This window comes from Dendrobates tinctorius, unplaced genomic scaffold (assembly GCF_039654945.1).
Source record: "Dendrobates tinctorius isolate UK_male_01 unplaced genomic scaffold, ASM3965494v1 ptg000157l, whole genome shotgun sequence".
Lineage (NCBI taxonomy): Eukaryota > Metazoa > Chordata > Amphibia > Anura > Dendrobatidae > Dendrobates > Dendrobates tinctorius.
In genome coordinates this window covers 1,508,369-1,525,983 of record NW_027361824.1, presented here as the reverse complement: position 1 = coordinate 1,525,983, position 17,615 = coordinate 1,508,369, and positions in this window count along the sequence as shown.

The window sequence follows — 17,615 nt, the reverse complement described above, 5'->3', positions numbered from 1 at the left end:
GGTATGGGCAGCATAAATGCATCACCGAAAGGGTGGCAATGGCTACTAGTCGTGGGTTGCAAATGCTCTTATTTAGGCCACGTTCACACGTTCAGTATTTGGTCAGTATTTACTTCAGTATTTGTAGCCAAAACCAGGAGAGGAACAATCAGAGGAAAAGTAGAATAGGAACTCGTCACCACTTCTGTAATTCTCACCCACTCCTGGTTTTCACTTACAAATACTGATGTAAAATACTGAGCAAATACTGAACGTGTGAACGTGGCCTTAGGCCGGGGTCACACTAGAGAGGAACACGGACGAGTGAGAGGCGTTACACACGGACCAATGATTCTCTATGGGGCAGCTCCCAACAGCCGTATATTTCTCGGCCGTATTCTGCGGTCGGTGCCAATCGCAGCATGCTGGGACTGTCAGCGTATTCCGCCCGTAGTACGCCAATGCAAGTCTATGGGGGCACAAAAAATACGGATTACACACGGACCACACGTGTGACTTGCGAGAAATACGCAGGTCTTTTGGCAGGTGACAGGAAATGGGCCAATCCATCATCAGGAAGCCTAGACATGCAAATGAACTCAAAAAGCGCTCCAGACATCCCGTAAGTACACCTCCACGGAGTACAGCAGCGTCATGGCGCCATATTTCCTCAATATGGAGATGCTTATAGTATTAGTGCAGGAGCGGCCAGAAATCTGGGACCAACGTGATGCCCATTATGCGAACCGGGCAAGAAAGGAGGCGTCATGGAGGCGCATATGTCGCCAGATGTTCCACAATTTTGGTGATCGGCCACGTGATGAGCAGCAGAAACTGAGTAAGTACAAGGCCAAAAAATGTTTTAAATTACCTCACATCAAAAGATGCATATAGATTCAGCCCCCCCTTCCTGTGCTTCTACTTTTTTCCTCATGAGGCGGGTAGATTTTGATGTGACACATGGTTTGACACTGCCATAATTTGGCCCAGTCCACAAGCTCCTCATCCTCCTAGCCAACCAAGTTATTAAGTGTAGTTACTTGATACATGAACTATTGTGACCCTGTGTATCTGGCCTGGATGGGCCAATTACATATGCCACCCAGGGTAGAAAGCACACCCCAGAAGGCCACATGTCTAGACTACTGGTAGCAAATGTGACCTGGCAAATATGTGAAATTGAGAATATTTCCTGTCACATTGCAGTGGAAGATGTGATGAAACGCTGGCGCAGCATCCGCGATCAGTAGAGGCGGTAACGTCAGCAGCGGTCCAAGAGTGGTGATGTGGGCTACGTCAAACGAAAATACATTTATTATGACCGCCTCTCCTTCCTCGCCCCTATTCTGGATCTGAGACCGTAAGTAGATACCTCACACCACATTACACAGATACTTTACAGGGCCAAAAATATTGATGTATTTTTGGCTCTGTTCTATTTCATAACACAACTCACTCCAACCTTACAGATCGAAGAACGGCCTCAGAGCCAGAGCCCATAATTGATCCTGTAGGGATGAGGTGGCTGGCCCATCTTCTCCCCCAACGAGAAGCATGGGTGAAGAATCATCTCAGGAGAACCCATTGCCTGCCCAATAAACAACACCACCAGGACCGTCTGCTGCTGCAACATCACCCATACTGGAGGAGCAGGGCAACATGAGCAGCAGCCCAACTGCCCAGAACCGGGGCTCCCCACAGCCTGCTGGAACTTCCCGGCGAGGACGAAGAAGGCGCCACATCCCTGCCCAAGATGCCAGGACCAATGTGGACACTGGGGTCCTCAACTATCTGGCTAGAGTAAATACAGATGATGGGGAGAAGGCATACTTACGTAGCCTGGCCCTTTATCTCTGTGCCCTTTCCCGTGAGGTGAGGCTCCGTATTCGAGGATGTTTTCAGATCCTGCTTGATGCAAGCACACCCCCCAATACCCCATATGAGCTGTTTGAATATTTGGAGAGGTGGCAGCTTTCCCCCCGAAATCTAATGTGCACAGATGCTTGCTCAAGCAGGGTCTGAAGATACTCAAATACGTGGGCCTACACCTCACCCCCTTCCTCCTCCTACCCAACCTTCCCAACAGCAGCAACATATGTCTGCCTCTAGCCAACCCCACCGATATGGCCACTTTTTCCCACCCAGTGTTGGAGGCTAGTCCCAACCTGCTTGGGGACGACATGGCTATATTGGTGGGTATGAGACACGGGCCTACCCAAGCCAACAAGAGGCCCCTCTCCATTATTACTCTGGCCACTACCCCCAACAATCCCAGGAGGAAGGACACTACCTACAGCATGGGCAACAGTATGGCCCCACACAGGGCAATGTTGGGCAAAGTAGCCAGCAGCAACCACAGGCTGCTCTTCCGCCTTCTCCTTCCCCAACATTCCACAATTTATAAGGGCTTAAAAACATGCAAATTGTTTACGCATACCGTACATCAGTGTCCATAGCGGTCTGATGCCAGGAGATGTCCAGTGTGTTTCAACTGGTGCTCTAAATCCCAATCCAAAGGAAAAAAGAGGTGGTCTTCATCATCAAAATTATATAAAAAAGATAAAACTCACATTTATTAGGAAGGTTTGATAATTATATTAATAAGCCACCATAAGAGCCAAGGCTACTCACGCGTTTCTGACACATATTACATGTCTGTAAAAAACACAATATTTCACAGGGCTATACTGGGAAAGTCAAAGGATCAAAACAGACTACTCACTTGATAATGCCGAGAAAAGGCGTGCTGCCCTTATTCAAGGAGTCACTTTTTTTGGCAGCTAAATATATTCCAGAATCAAGGTGAACAGCCTCAAGAACATCACGCTCTCTCTGTGTATTATCAAGTGAGTAGTCTGTTTTGATCCTTTGACTTTCCCAGTATAGCGCGGTGAAATATTGTCTTTTTTACAGACATGTAATATGTGTCAGAAACGCGTAAGGTAGCCTTGGCTGTCATGGTGGCTTATTAATATGAGTTGAAAACCTTACTAATAAATGTGAGTTTTATCATTTTTATATAATGTTGATGATGGAGAACACCTCTTTTTTCCTTTGGATTCTAAATGTCTAATGTAGCAATTTTGTTATTGCATTCTGTTATTTTTTGATATGTGTGAAAATTGTATTTTTCTAAAATGTTCACATCTGCAAAAAGGCCAATTTGGCCCCTTGCCCCAGTTTATCATAGGGCAATAATATGTCTGCCTTTAAAAAAAAACAAAACAAAAAAAAGGCAAAAGTAAAAATTTGTCTTACACACTTTACGTCTCTGTCTCAATTCTCAAAAACCCTGTCAGCATACTAACATACGCTTAACAATACAATGAAACAGTCAGAGAATCATAAGGGGTAGAAATATATAATAAATTTTAATAATAATAAATTTTATTTTTTATAGCGCCGACATATTCCGCAGCACTTTACATTTCAGAGGGGATTTGTACAGACAATAGACATTACAGCATAACAATAATCACATACAGTAGATTATAACAAATATCTAAATATAAATATTTAGACACACATAAACCAAAAACTTATAACATAGACACAGCATGCTCTTGCCAAGAAGTTTCCCGCTCAGGTGACATAAGGTAATTAGTGAAAATATCACGCACTCTGAGCCCAGAGATCGGTCTACGTTGAGGGTTGATAGGTGGTCTCGCTCTACGCACATTGTCCGGCCTACGCACCACACCAGCAGAGGAGGAACAATCATGTACCTGGTGAAGTTATGAAGAACCACACAGGCTTTAACTACTTCATTAGCATTTTGCTCACTCAGCTGAATGGCAGACTGGAGTACCCGCCATTTGGCACAAAGAATGCCAAAGGAACACTCCACCAGTCGCCGAGCACGTGATAGGCGCAAGTTAAAAATTCTGCACCGGTGGTCAAGGTTGCGCCGGGGATATGGCCTCATGACATTGCAAGTTAACTGAAAGGCCTCATCTGCCACAAGGACATAAGGGACTGATTGTTCGGGGGAGCCTGGTAGCTGGCGTGGTGGTGGTAGATCCAACTGGTTGGTGCGTAGCCGCCGAGCCATAATGGAAGTATTGAAGACTCAAGAGTCTCCCGTCCTTCCATAGGCCCCAATGTCAACAATTATAAACTTGTATTGAGGGTCTACCAGAGCCAACAATACAACAGATGTGTTCAGTTGGCCAGATCAGGTAATGACAAAATTTGGCCACTAGATGCCCTCGGTTGGCCAGATAAGGTAATGACAACATTTGGTCAGTAGATGTCCTCGGTTGGCCAGATCAGGTAATGACAAAATTTGGCCACTAGATGTCCTCGGTTGGCCAGATCACGTAATGACAATATTTGGCCACTAGATGTCCTCGGTTGGCCAGATCACGTAATGACAACATTTGGCCACTAGATGTCCTCAGCTGGCCAGATCAGGTAATCACAACATTTGGTCACAAGATGTCCTCGGTTTGCCAGATCAGGTAATGACAACATTTGGTCAGTAGATGTCCTAGGTTGACCAGATCAGGTAATGACAACATTTGGCCACTAGATGTACTCGGTTGGCCAGATCAGGTAATCACAACATTTGGTCACAAGATGTCCTTGGTTGACCAGATCAGGTAATGACATTTGGCCACTAGATGTCCTCGGTTGGCCAGATCAGGTAATGACAAAATTTGGCAACTAGATGTCCTCAGTTGGCCAGATCAGGTAATCACAACATTTGGTCACCAGATGTGCTCGGTTGCCCAGATCAGGTAATGACAAAATTTGGCCACTTGATGCCTTCGGATGGCCAGATCAGGTAATGACAACATTTGATCACAAGATGTCCTCGGTTGACCAGATCAGGTAATGACAACATTTGGCCACTAGATGTCCTCGGTTGGCCAGATCAGGTAATGACAAAATTTGGCCACTAGATGTCCTCAGTTGGCCAGATGAGGTAATCACAACATTTGGTCACAAGATGTCCTCGGTTTGCCAGATCAGAAAATGACAACATTTGGTCAGTAGATGTCCTAGGTTGACCAGATCAGGTAATGACAACATTTGGCCACTAGATGTGCTCGGTTGGCCAGATCAGGTAATCACAACATTTGGTCACAAGATGTCCTTGGTTGACCAGATCAGGTAATGACAACATTTGGCCACTAGATGTCCTCGGTTGGCCTGATCAGGTAATGACAAAATTTGGCCACTAGATGTCCTCAGTTGGCCAGATCAGGTAATCACAACATTTGGCCAGTAGATGTCCTCGGTTTGCCAGATCAGGTAATGACAACAATTGGTCAGTAGATATCCTCGGTTGGCCAGATCACGTAATGACAACATTTGACCACTAGATGTCCTCGGTTGACCAGATCAGGTAATGACAACATCTGGCCACTAGATGTCCTCGGTTGACCAGATCAGGTAATGACAACATTTGGTCAGTAGATGTCCTCGGTTGGCCAGATCAGGTAATGACAACATTTGGTCAGTAGATGTCCTCGGTTGGCCAGATGAGGTAATGACAAAATTTGGCCACTAGATGTCCTCGGTTGGCCAGATCAGGTAATGACAAAATTTGGCCACTAGATGTGCTCGGTTGGCCAGATCAGGTAATGACAAAATTTGGCCACTAGATATCCTCGGTTGGCCAGATCACGTAATGACAATATTTGGCCACTAGATGTCCTCAGCTGGCCAGATCAGGTAATCACAACATTTGGTCACAAGATGTCCTAGGTTTGCCAGATCAGGTAATGACAACATTTGGTCAGTAGATGTCCTTGGTTGACCAGATCAGGTAATGACAACATTTGGCCACTAGATGTACTCGGTTGGCCAGATCAGGTAATCACAACATTTGGTCACAAGATGTCCTTGGTTGACCAGATCAGGTAATGACATTTGGCCACTAGATGTCCTCGGTTGGCCAGATCAGGTAATGACAAAATTTGGCCACTAGATGTCCTCAGTTGGCCAGATCAGGTAATCACAACATTTGGTCACCAGATGTGCTCGGTTGCCCAGATCAGGTAATGACAAAATTTGGCCACTTGATGCCTTCGGATGGCCAGATCAGGTAATGACAACATTTGATCACAAGATGTCCTCGGTTGACCAGATCAGGTAATGACAACATTTGGCCACTAGATGTCCTCGGTTGGCCAGATCAGGTAATGACAAAATTTGGCCACTAGATGTCCTCAGTTGGCCAGATGAGGTAATCACAACATTTGGTCACAAGATGTCCTCGGTTTGCCAGATCAGAAAATGACAACATTTGGTCAGTAGATGTCCTAGGTTGACCAGATCAGGTAATGACAACATTTGGCCACTAGATGTGCTCGGTTGGCCAGATCAGGTAATCACAACATTTGGTCACAAGATGTCCTTGGTTGACCAGATCAGGTAATGACAACATTTGGCCACTAGATGTCCTCGGTTGGCCTGATCAGGTAATGACAAAATTTGGCCACTAGATGTCCTCAGTTGGCCAGATCAGGTAATCACAACATTTGGCCAGTAGATGTCCTCGGTTTGCCAGATCAGGTAATGACAACAATTGGTCAGTAGATATCCTCGGTTGGCCAGATCACGTAATGACAACATTTGACCACTAGATGTCCTCGGTTGACCAGATCAGGTAATGACAACATTTGGCCAATAGATGTCCTCGGTTGGCCAGATCAGGTAATGACAACATTTGGTCAGTAGATGTCCTCGGTTGGCCAGATGAGGTAATGACAAAATTTGGCCACTAGATGTCCTCGGTTGGCCAGATCAGGTAATGACAAAATTTGGCCACTAGATGTGCTCGGTTGGCCAGATCAGGTAATGACAAAATTTGGCCACTAGATATCCTCGGTTGGCCAGATCACGTAATGACAAAATTTGGCCACTAGATGTCCTCGGTTGGGCAGATCAGGTAATGACAAAATTAGGCCACTAGATGTCCTCGGTTGGCCAGATCACGTAATGACAAAATTTGGCCACTAGATGTCCTCGGTTGGGCAGATCAGGTAATGACAAAATTTGGCCACTAGATGTCCTCGGTTGGCCAGATCAGGTAATCACAACATTTGGCCACTAGATGTCTTCAGTTGGCCAGATCAGGTAATCACAACATTTGGTCACAAGATGTCCTCGGTTGACCAGATCAGTTAATGACAACATTTGGTCAGTAGATGTCCTCAGTTGGCCAGATCACGTAATGACAACATTTGGCCACTAGATGTCCTCGGTTGGCCAGATCACATAATCACAACATTTGGTCACAAGATGTCCTCGGTTGACCAGATCAGGTAATGACAACATTTGGTCAGTAGATGTCCTCGGTTGGCCAGATCAGATAATGACAACATGTGGACACTAGATGTCCTCGGTTGGCCAGATCACGTAATGACAACATTTGGCCACTAGATGTCCTCAGTTGGCCAGATCAGGTAATGACAAAATTTGGCCACTAGATGCCCTCGGATGGCCAGATCAGGTTAAGACAACATTTGGTCAGTAGATGTCCTCGGTTGGCCAGATCAGGTAATGACAACATTTGGTCAGCAGATGTCCTCGGTTGGCCATATCAGGTAATGACAAAATTTGGCCACTAGATGTCCTCGGTTGGCCAGATCAGGTAATGACAATATTTGGCCACTAGATGTGCTCGGTTGGCCAGATCAGGTAATGACAAAATTTGGCCACTAGATGCCCTCGGTTGGCCAGATCAGGTAATGACAACATTTGGTCAGTAGATGTCCTCGGTTGGCCAGATCAGGTAATGACATTTGGCCACAAGATGTCCTCGGTTGGCTAGATCAGGTAATGACAACATTTGGCCACTAGATGTCCTCAGTTGGCCCGATCAGGTAATGACAAAATTTGGCCACAAGATGTCCTCGGTTGGCCAGATCAGGTAATGACAACATTTGGCAACTAGATGTCCTCGGTTGGCCAGATCAAGTAATGACAGAATTTGGCCACTAGATGTGCTTGGTTGGCCAGATAAGGTAATGACAACATTTGGTCAGTAGATGTCCTCAGTTGGCCAGATGCGGTAACGACAAAATTTGGCCACTAGATGTCCTCAGTTGGCCAGATCAGGTAATAACAACATTTGGTAACTAGATGTCCTCAGTTGGCCAGATGAGGTAATGACAAAATTTGGCCACTAGATGTCCTCAGTTGACCAGATCAGGTAATCACAACATTTGGTCACAAGATGTCTTCAGTTGGTAAGATCAGGTAATGACAAAATTTGGCCACTAGATGTCCTCAGTTGACCAGATCAGGTAATGACAAGATTTGGTCAGTAGATGTCCTCGGTTGGCCAGATCAGGTAATGACAACATTTGGCCACAAGATGTCCTGGGTTGACCTGATCAGGTAATGACAACATTTGGCCACAAGATGTCCTCGGTTGGCCAGATTAGGTAGTGACAACATTTGGCCACAAGATGTCCTCAGTTGGCCAGATCAGGGAATGACAAAATTTGGCCACTAGATGTCCTTGGTTGGCCAGATCAGGTAATCACAACATTTGGTCACCAGATGTGCTCGGTTGCCCAGATCAGGTGATGACAAAATTTGGCCACTTGATGCCTTCGGATGGCCAGATCAGGTAATGACAACATTTGATCACAAGATGTCCTCGGTTGACCAGATCAGGTAATGACAACATTTGGCCACTAGATGTCCTCGGTTGGCCAGATCAGGTAATGACAAAATTTGGCCACTAGATGTCCTCAGTTGGCCAGATGAGGTAATCACAACATTTGGTCACAAGATGTCCTCGGTTTGCCAGATCAGGAAATGACAACATTTGGTCAATAGATGTGCTCGGTTGGCCAGATCAGGTAATCACAACATTTGTCACAAGATGTCCTTGGTTGACCAGATCAGGTAATCACAACATTTGGTCACAAGATGTCCTCGGTTGACCAGATCAGGTAATGACAACATTTGGCCACTAGATGTGCTCGGTTGGCCAGATCAGGTAATCACAACATTTGTCACAAGATATCCTTGGTTGACCAGATCAGGTAATCACAACATTTGGTCACAAGATGTCCTCAGTTGGCCAGATCACGTAATCACAACATTTTGCCACTAGATGTCCTCGGTTTGCCAGATCAGGTAATGACAACAATTGGTCAGTAGATATCCTCGGTTGGCCAGATCACGTAATGACAACATTTGACCACTAGATGTCCTCGGTTGACCAGATCAGGTAATAACAACATTTGGTCAGTAGATGTCCTCGGTTGGCCAGATCAGGTAATGACAAAATTTGGCCACTAGATATCCTCGGATGGCCAGATCAGGTAATGACAACATTTGGTCAGTAGATGTCCTCGGTTGGCCAGATCAGGTAATGACAACATTTGGTCAGCAGATGTCCTCGGTTGGCCAGATCACGTAATGACAAAATTTGGCCACTAGTTGTCCTCGGTTGGGCAGATAAGGTAATGACAAAATTTGGCCACTAGATGTCCTCGGTTGGCCAGATCAGGTAATCACAACATTTGGTCACAAGATGTCCTCGGTTGACCAGATCAGTTAATGACAACATTTGGTCAGTAGATGTCCTCAGTTGGCCAGATCACGTAATGACAACATTTGGCCTCTAGATGTCCTCGGTTGGCCAGATCACATAATCACAACATTTGGTCACAAGATGTCCTCGGTTGGCCAGATCACGTAATGACAACATTTGGCGACTAGATGTCCTCGGTTGGCCAGATCACGTAATGACAAAATTTGGCCACTAGATGTCCTCGGTTGCCCAGATCAGGTAATGACAAAATTTGGCCACTAGATGTCCTCGCTTGGCCAGATCAGGTAATCACAACATTTGGCCACTAGATGTCTTCAGTTGGCCAGATCAGGTAATCACAACATTTGGTCACAAGATGTCCTCGGTTGACCAGATCAGTTAATGACAACATTTGGTCAGTAGATGTCCTCAGTTGGCCAGATCACGTAATGACAACATTTGGCCTCTAGATGTCCTCGGTTGGCCAGATCACATAATCACAACATTTGGTCACAAGATGTCCTCGGTTGGCCAGATCAGATAATGACAACATTTGGACACTAGATGTCCTCGGTTGGCCAGATCACGTAATGACAACATTTGGCCATTAGATGTCCTCGGTTGGCCAGATCAGGTAATGACAAAATTTGGCCACTAGATGCCCTCGGATGGCCAGATCAGGTAATGACAACATTTGGTCAGTAGATGTCCTCGGTTGGCCAGATCAGGTAATGACAACATTTGGTCAGCAGATGTCCTCGGTTGGCCATATCAGGTAATGACAAAATTTGGCCACTAGATGTCCTCGGTTGGCCAGATCAGGTAATGACAATATTTGGCCACTAGATGTGCTCGGTTGGCCAGATCAGGTAATGACAAAATTTGGCCACTAGATGCCCTCGGTTGGCCAGATCAGGTAATGACAACATTTGGTCAGTAGATTTCCTCGGTTGGCCAGATCAGGTAATGACAAAATTTGGTCACAAGATGTCCTCGGTTGACCAGATCAGGTAATGACAACATTTGGTCAGTAGATGTCCTCGGTTGGCCAGATCAGGTAATGACAACATTTGGTAGGCAGATGTCCTCGGTTGGCCAGATCAGGTAATGACAAAATTTGGCCACTAGATGTCCTCGGTTGGCCAGATCAGGTAATGACAAAATTTGGCCACTAGATGTGCTCGGTTGGCCAGATCAGGTAATGACAACATTTGGTCACTCGATGTCCTCGGTTGGCCAGATCAAGAAATGACAACATTTGGCCACTAGATGTCCTTGGTTGGCCAGATCAGGTAATGACAAAATTTGGCCACTAGATGCCCTCGGTTTGCCAGATCAGGTAATGACAACATTTGGTCAGTAGATGTCCTCGGTTGGCCAGATCAAGAAAAGACAACATTTGGTCACAAGATGTCCTCGGTTGGCCAGATCAGGTAATGACAACATTTAGCCACTAGATGTCCTCGGTTGGCCAGATCAGGTAATGACAACATTTGGCCACTAGATGTCCTCAGTTGGCCAGATCAGGTAAAGACAACATTTAGTCAGTAGATGTCCTTGGTTGGCCAGGTCAGGTAATCACAACATTTGGTCACAAGATGTCCTCGGTTGACCAGATCAGGATATGACAACATTTGGCCACTAGATGTCCTTGGTTGGCCAGATCAGGTAATTACAACATTTGGTCACAAGATGTCCTCGGTTGACCAGATCAGGTAATGACAACATTTGGTCAGTAGATGATCTCGATTGGCCAGATCAGGTAATCACAACATTTGGCCACTAGATGCCCTCAGTTGGCCAGATCAGGTAATGACAACATTTGGTCAGTAGATGTCCTCGGTTGGCCAGATCAGGTAATGACAACATTTGGTCAGTAGATGTCCTCGGTTGGCCAGATGAGGTAATGACAAAATTTGGCCACTAGATGCCCTCGGTTGGCCAGATCAGGTAATGACAACATTTGGTCAGTAGATGTCCTCGGTTGGCCAGATCAGGTAATGACAAAATTTGGCCACTAGATGTCCTCGGTTGGCCAGATCACGTAATGACAAAATTTGGCCACTAGATGTCCTCGGTTGGGCAGATCAGGTAATGACAAAATTTGGCCACTAGATGTCCTCGGTTGGCCAGATCAGGTAATCACAACATTTGGTCAAAAGATGTCCTCGGTTGGCCAGATCACGTAATGACAACATTTGGCGACTAGATGTCCTCGGTTGGCCAGATCACGTAATGACAAAATTTGGCCACTAGATGTCCTCGGTTGGCCAGATCAGGTAATGACAAAATTTGGCCACTAGATGTCCTCGCTTGGCCAGATCAGGTAATCACAACATTTGGCCACTAGATGTCCTCAGTTGGCCAGATCAGGTAATCACAACATTTGGTCACAAGATGTCCTCGGTTGACCAGATCAGTAAATGACAACATTTGGTCGGTAGATGTCCTCAGTTGGCCAGATCACGTAATGACAACATTTGGCCACTAGATGTCCTCGGTTGGCCAGATCAGATAATGACAACATTTGGACACTAGATGTCCTCGGTTGGCCAGATCACGTTATGACAACATTTGGCCACTAGATGTCCTCGGTTGGCCAGATCAGGTAATGACAAAATTTGGCCACTAGATGCCCTCGGATGGCCAGATCAGGTAATGACAACATTTGGTCAGTAGATGTCCTCGGTTGGCCAGATCAGGTAATGACAACATTTGGTCAGCAGATGTCCTCGGTTGGCCAGATTAGGTAATGACAAAATTTGGCCACTAGATGTCCTCGGCTGGCCAGATCAGGTAATGACAATATTTGGCCACTAGATGTGCTCGGTTGGCCAGATCAGGTAATGACTAAATTTGGCCACTAGATGTCCTCGGTTGGCCATATCAGGTAATGACAACATTTGGTCAGTAGATGTCCTCGGTTGGCCAGATCAGGTAATGACAAAATTTGGCCACTACATGTCCTCGGTTGGCCAGATCAGGTAATGACAAAATTTGGCCACTAGATGTGATCGGTTGGCCAGATCAGGTAATGACAAAATTTGGCCACTACATGTCCTCGGTTGGCCAGAACACGTAATGACAAAATTTGGCCACTAGATGTCCTCGGTTGGGCACATCAGGTAATGACAAAATTTGGCCACTAGATGTCCTCGCTTGGCCAGATCAGGTAATGACAAAATTTGGCCACTACATGTCTTCGGTTGGCCAGATCACGTAATGACAAAATTTGGCCACTAGATGTCCTCGGTTGGCCAGATCAGGTAATGACAAAATTTGGCCACTAGATGTCCTCGCTTGGCCAGATCAGGTAATCACAACATTTGGCCACTAGATGTCCTCAGTTGGCCAGATCAGGTAATGACAATATTTGGCCACTAGATGTGCTCGGTTGGCCAGATCAGGTAATGACAAAATTTGGCCACTAGATGCCCTCGGATGGCCAGATCAGGTAATGACAACATTTGGTCAGTAGATGTCCTCGGTTGGCCAGATCAGGTAATGACAACATTTGGTCACAAGATGTCCTCGGTTGACCAGATCAGGTAATGACAGCATTTGGCCACTAGATGTCCTCGGTTGGCCAGATCAGGTAATGACAACATTTGGTCAGTAGATGTCCTCGGTTGGCCAGATCAGGTAATGACAACATTTGGTAGGCAGATGTCCTCGGTTGGCCAGATCAGGTAATGACAAAATTTGGCCACTAGATGTCCTCGGTTGGCCAGATCAGGTAATGACAAAATTTGGCCACTAGATGTGCTCGGTTGGTCAGATCAGGTAATGACAACATTTGGTCACTCGATGTCCTCGGTTGGCCAGATCAAGAAATGACAACATTTGGCCACTAGATGTCCTTGGTTGGCCAGATCAGGTAATGACAAAATTTGGCCACTAGATGCCCTCGGTTTGCCAGATCAGGTAATGACAACATTTGGTCAGTAGATGTCCTCGGTTGGCCAGATCAGGTAAAGACAACATTTGGTCACAAGATGTCCTCGGTTGACCAGATCAGGTAATGACAACATTTAGCCACTAGATGTCCTCGGTTGGCCAGATCAGGTAATGACAACATTTGGCCACTAGATGTCCTCAGTTGGCCAGATCAGGTAAAGACAACATTTAGTCAGTAGATGTCCTTGGTTGGCCAGGTCAGGTAATCACAACATTTGGTCACAAGATGTCCTCGGTTGACCAGATCAGGTAATGACAACATTTGGCCACTAGATGTCCTTGGTTGGCCAGATCAGGTAATTACAACATTTGGTCACAAGATGTCCTCGGTTGACCAGATCAGGTAATGACAACATTTGGTCAGTAGATGCCCTCGATTGGCCAGATCAGGTAATCACAACATTTGGCCACTAGATGCCCTCGGTTGGCCAGATCAGGTAATGACAACATTTGGTCAGTAGATGTCCTCGGTTGGCCAGATCAGGTAATGACAACATTTGGTCAGTAGATGTCCTCGGTTGGCCAGATGAGGTAATGACAAAATTTGGCCACTAGATGCCCTCGGTTGGCCAGATCAGGTAATGACAACATTTGGTCAGTAGATGTCCTCGGTTGGCCAGATCAGGTAATGACAAAATTTGGCCACTAGATGTCCTCGGTTGGCCAGATCACGTAATGACAAAATTTGGCCACTAGATGTCCTCGGTTGGGCAGATCAGGTATTGACAAAATTTGGCCACTAGATGTCCTCGGTTGGCCAGATCAGGTAATCACAACATTTGGTCAAAAGATGTCCTCGGTTGGCCTGATCACGTAATGACAATATTTGGCGACTAGATGTCCTCAGTTGGCCAGATCACGTAATGACAAAATTTGGCCACTAGATGTCCTCGGTTGGCCAGATCAGGTAATGACAAAATTTGGTCACTAGATGTCCTCGCTTGGCCAGATCAGGTAATCACAACATTTGGCCACTAGATGTCCTCAGTTGGCCAGATCAGGTAATCACAACATTTGGTCACAAGATGTCCTCGGTTGACCAGATCAGTTAATGACAACATTTGGTCGGTAGATGTCCTCAGTTGGCCAGATCACGTAATGACAAAATTTGGCCACTAGATGTCCTCGGTTGACCAGATCAGGTAATGACAACATTTGGTCAGTAGATGTCCTCGGTTGGCCAGATCAGATAATGACAACATTTGGACACTAGATGTCCTCGGTTGGCCAGATCACGTTATGACAACATTTGGCCACTAGATGTCCTCGGTTGGCCAGATCAGGTAATGACAAAATTTGGCCACTAGATGCCCTCGGATGGCCAGATCAGGTAATGACAACATTTGGTCAGTAGATGTCCTCGGTTGGCCAGATCAGGTAATGACAAAATTTGGTCAGCAGATGTCTTCGGTTGCCCAGATTAGGTAATGACAAAATTTGGCCACTAGATGTCCTCAGCTGGCCAGATCAGGTAATGACAATATTTGGCCACTAGATGTGCTCGGTTGGCCAGATCAGGTAATGACTAAATTTGGCCACTAGATGTCCTCGGTTGGCCATATCAGGTAATGACAACATTTGGTCAGTAGATGTCCTCGGTTGGCCAGATCAGGTAATGACATCATTTGGTCAGTAGATGTCCTCGGTTGGCCAGATCAGGTAATGACAAAATTTGGCCACTACATGTCCTCGGTTGGCCAGATCAGGTAATGACAAAATTTGGCCACTAGATGTGCTCGGTTGGCCAGATCAGGTAATGACAACATTTGGCCACTAGATGTCCTCGGTTGGCCAGATCAGGTAATGACAACATTTGGTCACTAGATGTCCTCGGTTGGCCAGATCAGGTAATGACAAAATTTGGCCACTAGATGTCCTCGGTTGGCCAGATCACGTAATGACAAAATTTGGCCTCGGTTTTCCAGATCAGGTAATGACAAAATTTGGCCACTAGATATGCTCGGTTGGCGAGATCAGGTAATGACAAAATTTGACCACTAGATGCCCTCGATTGGCCAGATCAGGTAATGACAACATTTGGTCAGTAGATGTCCTCGGTTGGCCAGATCAGGTAATGACAACATTTGGTCACAAGATGTCCTCGGTTGACCAGATCAGGTAATGACAACATTTGGCCACTAGATGTCCTCGGTTGGCCAGATCAGGTAATGACAACATTTGGTCAGTAGATGTCCTCGGTTGGCCAGATCAGGTAATGACAACATTTGGTCACAAGATGTCCTCGGTTGACCAGATCAGGTAATGACAACATTTGGCCACTAGATGTCCTCGGTTGGCCAGATCAGGTAATGACAACATTTGGCCCCTAAATGTCCTCGGTTTACCAGATCAGCTAATGACAACATGTGGTCAGTAGATGTCCTCGGTTGGCCAGATCAGATAATGACAACATTTGGTCACTAGATGTCCTCGGTTGGCCAGATCACGTAATGACAACATTTGGCCACTAGATGTCCTCGGTTGGCCAGATCAGGTAATGACAACATTTGGTCAGTAGATGTCCTCGGTTGGCCAGATCAGGTAATGACAACATTTGGTAGGCAGATGTCCTCGGTTGGCCAGATCAAGTAATGACAAAATTTGGCCACTAGATGTCCTCGGTTGGCCAGATCAGGTAATGACAAGATTTGGTCTCTCGATGTCCTCGGTTGGCCAGATCAAGAAATGACAACATTTGGCCACTAGATGTCCTTGGTTGGCCAGATCAGGTAATGAAAAAATTTGGCCACTAGATGCCCTCGGTTTGCCAGATCAGGTAATGACAACATTTGGTCAGTAGATGTCCTCGGTTGGCCAGATCAGATAATGACAACATTTGGACACTAGATGTCCTCGGTTGGCAAGATCACGTTATGACAACATTTGGCCACTAGATGTCCTTGGTTGGCCAGATCAGGTAATGACAAAATTTGGTCAGTAGATGTCCTCGGTTGACCAGATCACGTTATGACAACATTTGGCCACTAGATGCCCTCGGATGGCCAGATCAGGTAATGACAACATTTGGTCAGTAGATGTCCTCGGTTGGCCAGATCAGGTAATGACAACTTTTGGTCAGCAGATGTCCTCGGTTGGCCAGATTAGGTAATGACAAAATTTGGCCACTAGATGTCCTCGGTTGGCCAGATCAGGTAATGACAATATTTGGCCACTAGATGTGCTCGGTTGGCCAGATCAGGTAATGACAAAATTTGGCCACTAGATGTCCTTGGTTGGCCATATCAGGTAATGACAACATTTGGTCAGTAGATGTCCTCGGTTGGCCAGATCAGGTAATGACAACATTTGGTCAGTAGATGTCCTCGGTTGACCAGATCAGGTAATGACAAAATTTGGCCACTACATGTCCTCCGTTGGCCAGATCAGGTAATGAAAAAATTTGGCCACTAGATGTGCTCGGTTGGCCAGATCAGGTAATGACAAAATTTGGCCACTAGATGTGCTCGGTTGGCCAGATCAGGTAATGACAAAATTTGGCCACTAGATGTCCTTGTTTGGCCAGATCACGTAATGACAACATTTGGCCACTAGATGTCCTCGGTTGGGCAGATCAGGTAATGACAAAATTTGGCCAAAAGATGTCCTCGGTTGGCCAGATCACGTAATGAGAAAATTTGGCCAGTAGATGTCCTCGGTTGGGCAGATCAGGTAATGACAAAATTTGGCCACTAGATGTCCTCGGTTGGCCAGATCAGGTAATCACAACATTTGGTCACAAGATGTCCTCGGTTGGCCACATCACGTAATGACAACATTTGGCGACTAGATGTCCTTGGTTGGCCAGAACAGGTAATCACAACATTTGGCCACTAGATGTCCTCAGTTGGCCAGATCAGGTAATCACAACATTTGGTCACAAGATGTCCTCGGTTGACCAGATCAGTTAATGACAACATTTGATCAGTAGATGTCCTCAGTTGGCCAGATCACGTAATGACAACATTTGGCCACTAGATGTCCTCGGTTGGCCAGATCACATAATCACAACATTTGGTCACAAGATGTCCTCGGTTGACCAGATCAGGTAATGACAACATTTGGTCAGTAGATGTCCTCGGTTGGCCAGATCAGATAATGACAACATTTGGACACTAGATGTCCTCGGTTGGCCAGATCACGTTATGACAACATTTGGCCACTAGATGCCCTCGGATGG